We start from the raw sequence: 8,164 nt of genomic DNA on the forward strand, positions 1-8,164 counted from the left end.
TTTTTTTTTTTTTTTTTTTTTTTTTTTTTTTTTTTTGATGCAGGGTCTCGCTCTGTCGACCAGACTGGAGTGCAGTGGCACGATCATGGCTCACTACAGCCTTGATCTCCCAGGCTCAAGCGATCCTCCCACCTCAACCTCCCAAGTAACTGGGACTACAGGCACCATGCCACCATGTCTGGCTAATTTAAAACAAATTTTTTTTTGTAGAGATAGGGTCTCATTAAACAGCCCATGCTGGTCTTTCACTCCTGGGATCAAGCAGTCTTCCCACCTCAGCTTTACAGTGAAGCTGGAAGGTGAAAGTGAGTGTAGTCTGTCTCATAGCAAATGTACTGGTCCCTTATAGGACTCATTGTATCCACCAACCTCATTCTTGACATTTTATTTTTGCCTGTATTCTGAATTTTTTCAGAGATTGTGTGCTTTTTTTGAAGTTCAAGCTGATCTTGGGATATTGTAAGTCTTGGAATTAAAAGACAGGAAAATGCTGTAGAAGTAAAACTATTTAAACTTGAAAGTATTTACATATATATATATATTTATAATTAATTTTGGTCCCTTACTGATTTTATGGGTTTATTAAGTACTTAGGAATTAAGCCTACTCTTACTTTAGTCTTAAGATTTTTATAGTAAATATTTTAAATACATCTGAAATATTAAAATAACTATTCAAATACAGTAATAGAGTTGCTGTTCTTTCACCATTTGCTTAGTGGCCGACAGTGTTCTGATTGGAATTGATTATTATCATTGGATTGAATAATATATTTTTTTGTATTCTAAGAGACAACTAACATTAATAAATATCTACACTGTACATATCTTACTCTGCACAACAAGACAGATATTTTGCTCATTTTTTCCTGAGTGGCCTAGAGGGACTGAGACTTTTTTTTTTTTTTGAGACAGAGTCTGGCTCTGTCACCCAGACTGGAGTGCAGTGGTGTGATCTTGGCTCACTGCAAACTCCGCCTCCTGTGTTCAAGCCATCCTCTCACCTCAGGCTCCTGAGTAGGTGGGACCACAGGCATGGGCCACCACGCCGGACTAGTTTTTGAATTTCTTTAGAGACTGGGTTTCCCACATTCGCCATGCTGGTCTTGAACTCCTGGGCTCTAGTGAACCGCCTGCCTCGGCCTCCCAAAGTGCTGTGATTACAGGCATGAGCCATCAGCCCAGTCGAGACTGAGACATTTCTGTTTTCTTTTTCCTCTTTCTTGCTTTTTTTTTGAGGGACGGTCTCACTCTCCCAGGCTGGAGTGCTGGCATGATTTCAGCTCACTGCAACCTCCACCTCCCAGGCCCAAGCAATTCTCCCACCTCAGCTTCCCGAGCTTACCTCAGGTGCTCAGCTTCACCTGCAGCACCGCACCTGGCTAATTTTCATTTTTTGTTTTTTTGTAGAGACGGGGTTTCACCATGTTATTCAGGGTGGTCTCTTTTTAACTCTTGAGCTCAAGCGATCCCCCCACCTCGGCCTCCCAAAGTGCTGGGATTACAAGTGTGAGCCACCGTGCACGGCCTGAGACTGAGACATTTCCTAGGGTCACATAGCTAAAGAGTGGCTGTTCAATAATTTGAATTAAAGTCATTTGAAAATTTTTGTTGATCCTTTTATAAAGGACTAGTTCTTGACAAGGTAATGAGAATAAACAAATCATTAATCAAAGGCAACTACTTAAGAAGAGTACTCTAAGGCTGGGCACGGTGGCTCATGTCTATGAGCCCAGCACTTTGGGAGGCCGAGGTAGGTGGATCACTTGAGGTCAGGAGTTCAAGACTAGCCTGGCCAACATAGGGAAACCCCGTCTCTACTAAAATACAAAAATTTGCCAATTGTGGTGGCGCACGCCTGTGATCTCAGCCACTTGGGAGGCTGAGGCGGGGGAATCGCTTGAACCTGGGAGGCAGAGGTTGCAGTGAGCTGAGATCGTGCCACTGCACTCCAGGATAAAAACAAAAAATAAACAAAAAACTACTCAAAGGTACCTTTGATTATATTGGATTGCCATAGGTCATTTCAGGTGTTGTAAGAGCAATATAATTTTGTTCATTGCCCATTCCCAAGCCCCTAGAGCAGTATCTAGAACATAGTATATGTTCAATAAATATGTTGAAAGAATGAATTTGATTTGGTTTTAAAATAATAGAATAGTTGTACTCTGAGGGAGGTAGGAAATACTTAAACAATACTAAGAATTCCATTCTTTAGAGACAAATTACTTAGAAGTTGATAGTGACAAATCAAAAGGGTTGTTGATTGTTGGATTATTTAGATGATGAAGATGATTGTAGGGGCCATGGAGGCTGAGGAAGAATGAGTCTTAAACACTGAGGAGGCACAAGAGATTGGGTGGCTGGGTATAATAGGAGACTGGAAGGGAAGAAGGATTAAGAGGAGAATGACGATAGTGATAAAAAATAGAATGAAAGAAGATGTGTGGAAAAGAAAGTTTCACTTTGAAGGCTTGATTTTTGAAGTGATGGCAGATATTATAAATGTACATCCAATAGATAGGTGGGAATAGTAAATCAAACAAAAGATTGAATCCAGGATTGATGGGAGACTAATAATGGGTTGCCTGGGGGCAACTACGTTAGTAACATTCGTCAGTGGCAGGTTTTGTTTTTTCATGTTCATTTAAAGGAAGGAGGAGAGATTGAATGTGTTAGAAAAAAGGAAATTGTGGTTTAATCAATAATAATTTAGGTGGTATCTTAGCCACTGAATTACAGGCTTTGAGGTAATATAGAAATACCTCAGTTCTTGCTATGAAGTCAAATAGATGATCTAATTGTGGAAGTATACATTTAACAGCTGTTCTAAAATAATGTGTGTCAAAATATAAACCAGTAGTTAATGTAAATAGTGCATTCTTTAGGAGGTTAAAAAGGGAAGACATTAGTGTAGAACAAGTTTTATAGCTGGAGCAGTCTTTTGAGATAAAGACTAGTCAAATTATTATTTATGGCTGAGGAAACAGCCCTTAGGAGGTTGATCTACTAGATATTTTAAAGCTATCTAAAATTGGGAAGGCTTCAAGGAAGCATTGGTTCTTGAAGGTCTAATATGATTTTTATTGGAAGGGAAAGAAAATGAAAAGAAAATTAGTGAATTTGAAGAGGAATGAGCAAGGTTATGCCAACAACAGCAAAAAAGACTTGCATAATCAAAGGAATTATAGATTGGATTATTAGTATGGAACAGGGTAACCTGATAAAATGTCAAGATTAAGAACTTGACTGAAATTACCGTGAACTACGCTTTTTTGAATAGGTCAAAGTCAGGAGGAAACTAGTGGCTTTTGAAGTATAATATTCTGTCCAATGTTATAACCAATAGTTCTAAAATAGAGCACTGGTGTGAATGCCCTTTTAGTTTTTTGATAAGGCATTCAGGCCACATCTCAGACCTACTACATGAGAATCTCTAGGGTAAGGCCTAGGAACCTATCATTTTCTACTCCTATCCCCAGGTATATGAAAAGTAACAGTTGTGGATCTATGTTTGGGAACCAGTGATTTAAAAGCCAAGTTAGTATATGGAAAGAAACTACTTAGAGAAGTATTCATTGCCCAGCTCTGAGATAATAAAATGTCTGACAGTACCATCAGAAAGATTTGTTTAAATTCTTTTAATTAGATTTGATGCACGTTGTTTTTAGAGAGGGAAAGAAGAAAAGTCTCAAGTTTTCTAGTATGAAAGAAATGGATTCAAAATAGTGATAGAAAGCATACTTAGAAGGAGATAGAAGGAGAGTGAGGACACTGTTTTACTTGAGATTAAAGAATGACAGAATAGGCTGGGTGCTGTGGCTCACTCCTGTAATCCTAACACCTTGGGAGGCCACGGTGGGTGGGTCACTTGAGGTCAGGAGATCGAAAACAGCCTGGCCAACATGGTGAAACCCTGTCTCTACTAAAAATATAAAAAACTGGCCAGGCATGGTGGCAGGTGCCTGTGATGGAGGTACTTGGGAGGCTGAGGCAGGACAATCACTTGATCCCCAGAGGTGGAGGTTGCAGTGAGCGAAGATGGCGCCATTGCACTCCAGCCTTAGCAATGAGAGCGAAACTTCGTCTTGGGGGTTGGGGGTGGGTGGCAGCGGGGTGGAGAAAGAATGACAGAATAAAATAATTGCCAACATTGTTTTAATAAAAAACATGCTCTTGTTTGGTTATTTAATGGCTGAAAAAGGTGGGGCACAGTGGCTTATGCCTGTGATCCCATCACTTTGGCAGGCCAAGGTGGGCGGATCACTTGAGGTCAGGAGTTCGAAACCAGCCTGGCCAATATGATGAAATGCCGTCTCTACTAAAAATACAAAAATTAGCTGGGGATGGTGGTGGGCACCTGTAATCCCACCTAATTGGGAGGCTGAGGCAGGAGAATTGCTTGAACATGGGAGGTGGAGGTTGCAGTGAGCCGAGATTGTGTTACAGCACTCCAGCCTGGGTGACAGAGTGAAACTATCTCAAAAAAAAAAAGAGAGAGAGAAAAAAAAAGATCAGGCATGGTGGCTCATGCCTGTAATCCCTGCACTTTGGGAGGCTGAGGTGGGTGGATCACTGGAGGTCAGGAGCTTGAGACCAGCCTGGCCAACATGATAAAACCCTGTCTCTACTAAAAATATAAAAATTATCCGGGCGTGGTGGCGCGCCTGTAGTCCCAGCTTCTTAGGAGGCTGAGGCAGGATAACCTCTTGAACCCAGGAGACAGAGGTTACAGTGAGCTGTAATCACACTACTGCACTCCATACTCCAGCCTGGGTGATGCAGCAAGACTCTGTCTCAAAAAAAAAGGCTAAAAAGTAATAGTGATCAAGCCTAATGGTCTATATAGGTTAAGTAAATAAAAGATAAATGGGGCTGAGCACGGTGGCTCAAGCCTGTAATCCCAGCACTATGGGAGGTCGAGGCAGGCGGATCACCTGAGGTCAGGAGTTCGAGACCAGCCTGGCCAACATGGTGAAACCCCATCTCTACTAAAATACAAAATTAGCTGGGCGTGGTGGCACACGCCTGTAGTCCCAGCTACTTGGGAAGCTGAGGCAGGAGAATTGCTTGAACCTGGGAGGCAGAGGTTGCAGTGGTTAAAGATCGCACCACTGTACTCCAGCCTGGATGACAGAGCGAGACTCCATCTCAAAAAAAAAAAAAAAAAAAAAGTGTTTGCAGGATTTTTTTTAAAAAGTTATTTTGTTTTACTTATTTATTTTTTTGAGAGATAGGATCTTGGTCTGTTCCCCAGGCTGGAGTATAGTGGTGCTATCATGGTTCACTGTAATCTCAGACTCCTGGGCTCAAGTGATGCTGTCACCTCAGACTCCCGATTAGCTGGGATTACAGGCACATACCACTACACCTGGCTAATTTTTAAAAAAATTTTTGTGGAGACAGTCTTGGTTTTTTGCCCAGGCTGGCCTCAAACTGCTGGCCTCAAGCAGTCCTTCTGCCTTGGCCTCCCAAAATGTGGGATAACAGGTGTGAGCCACCATATCCAGCCTAGGATTTTGTTGTTGTTTGATTTTTAATTACAGTAAGCTTTGACACTATTTTTTGAAAGAGTAAAAAATATTCTATTCAATATGTCCTTTGGACAAGTAGAATATACTGGTGAAACAAGTTTTTCATATCAAATTTTAAGTCAGTATTTTTGTTTAGCTACTGATTTTCAAACAGTTCTTCAGGTGTACAGGCGTGGACATTCCTTGCTATTTTTTTAAACCACAGATATAGCAAATATGAAGTACAAATGCCTACTGTACCCATTGGCAGACATCTCTGTGGCATTCTCCCTTTATATTTGACTTTCTTAGTATAGCACTTCAAGTGGACACTAACAATTACTGGTTAAAGCATAGGAGATAAAAACTATTTTTTCATGTTACAATCAAAAAGGATGCCTGGATTTCTGTGTTAATATTTCATGTATAGGAAAATTGCTACCAATACTCAAAAGAGTTTAAAGGCCACAATTTTAATGTCATTTTAAAAGTTAAACTTTTAATTTTGTGATAATTATAGATTTGCATATAGTTGTAAGAAATAATAGAGAAATTCTATGTATCTTTACCCAGTATCTTAGTCCATTTAGTGTTGATGTAACAATACCTGAGACTAGATAATTAATAAAAGGTTTTTTGTATTTTTGCTTGTTTATTTTTTGTTTTTTTATTTTGAGACAGAGTCTCGCTCTGTCGCCCAGGCTGGAGTGCAGTGATGCGATCTCGGCTGACTGCAAGCTCCACCTCCTGGGTTCATGCCATCCTTCTGCCTCAGCCTCCTGAGTAGTTGGGACTACAGGCGCCTGCCACCACACCTGGCTAATCTTTTTGTATTTTTAGTAAAGACGGGATTTCACTGTGTTAGCCAGGATGGACTCGATCTCCTGACCTCGTGATCCGCCTGCCTCGGCCTCCCAAAGTGCTGGGATTACAGGTGTGAGCTACTGCACCTGGCCTAAAGAGTTTTTAGTTCACTGCTCTGCAGGCTGGGAAGTTCAAGAAGCATGGTGGCATCACAACATGGAGCAAAATCAAAAGGGAGGTGGACACGTGTGAAAAAGCAAAACTCAAAGGGTGTTATGGCTAAAATTTTAACAACCCACTCTCTCAGGAACTAATCTATTCCTCAGAGAACTAATCCATTCTTGCCAGAGATAACGCTCTCACTACCACAATACTAACACCAAGCCACCCACAGAGTCGGGGCCCTCATGATCCAGACACCTCCTGTTCAAGGCCCTACCTCTTAAAGGCTCCATGTCACAACCTTGCTTCGCTGGAAATAAGGTTTCAACATGAGTTTTGGCAGGGACAAATCTTATTCAAACCATAGTACGCAGTTTCCCTCAGTGGTAACATCTTGTAAAATTGTAGTACAGTGTCCTGACTAGTGTGTGTGTGTGTTTGTTTTAAGAGACAGGGTCTCCCTTTGTTGCCCAGGTTGGAGAGTAGTATGATCATCGCTTGCTGTAATCTCAAACTTCTAGGCTCAGACGATCCTCCTACCTCAATCTCCTGAATAGTTAGGACTACAGGCATGCACCACCATGCCCAGCTAGTTTTTTTATTTTTGTAGAGTTTGGGTCACACTATGTAGCCCAGGCTGTTCTGAAACTCCTGGCTTTACGTGATCCTTCTGCCTCAGCCTCCCAAAGTGCTGGAGTTACAGACGTGAGCCAACACACCTCGCCAAGACCAGAATATTGACACTGATACAATCTTCTCATTTTATTCAGGCTTCCCAGTTTTATTTGTACTCATTTGTTTGTCTAGATTTAGTTCTGTACATTATGATCACATAAATGTACCTGTACCCAACCACCACAGTTAAGGTATAGAACAATTTTATCACAAGAATCTTTTTTTTTTTTTTTTCCTTGAGATGGAGTCTCGCTCTGTCTCCCAGGCTGGAGTGCAGTAGTGCGATCTCGGCTTACTGCAACCTCCTCTCCCGAGTTCACGCCATTCTCCTGCCTCAGTCTCCCGAGTAGCTGGGACTATAGGCGCCCGCCACCACGCCTGGCTAAGTTTTGTATTTTAGTAGAGACGAGGGTTTCACCATGTTAGCCAGGATGGTCTCGATCTCCTGACCTCGTGATCCGCCCACCTCGGCCTCCCAGTGTTGGGATTACAGGCGTGAGCCACGGCGCCCGGCCCACCGCAAGGATCCTTAGTATTGTTGTCCTATGTAACCGTACCTACCTCCCTCTACCCCTTTTCTTCTGAATAACCTATCCTCCATTTCTATAATTTATTACTTTAAGAATGTTATGTAAATGGAGTTAGTGTGTAACTTTTTGAGATTGGCTATTTTTTTTTTTCTTTTTTGGGATGGAGTTTTCGCTTTGTCACCCAGTCTGGAGTGCAGTGGTGCAATCTCAGCTCACTGCAACCTCTTCCTCCCAGGTTCAAGCAATTCTCATGCCTCAGTCTCCTGATAGCTGAGCTTACAGGTGCCCACCCCCCCCCCTGGCTAATTTTTTTTTTTTTTTTTTTGAGACAGAGTCTTGCTCTGTCGCCCAGGCTGAAGTACAGTGGCACAATCTCAGCTTATTGCAAGCTCCGCCTCCTGGGTTCACGCCATTCTCCTGCCTCAGTCTCCTGAGTAGCTGGGACTACAGGCGCCCACCACCACGCCCAGCTAATTTTTTT

The sequence above is a fragment of the Rhinopithecus bieti genome, unplaced genomic scaffold (assembly GCF_001698545.2).
Source record: "Rhinopithecus bieti isolate Rb0 unplaced genomic scaffold, ASM169854v2 scaffold_7414, whole genome shotgun sequence".
NCBI classification, from domain to species: domain Eukaryota; kingdom Metazoa; phylum Chordata; class Mammalia; order Primates; family Cercopithecidae; genus Rhinopithecus; species Rhinopithecus bieti.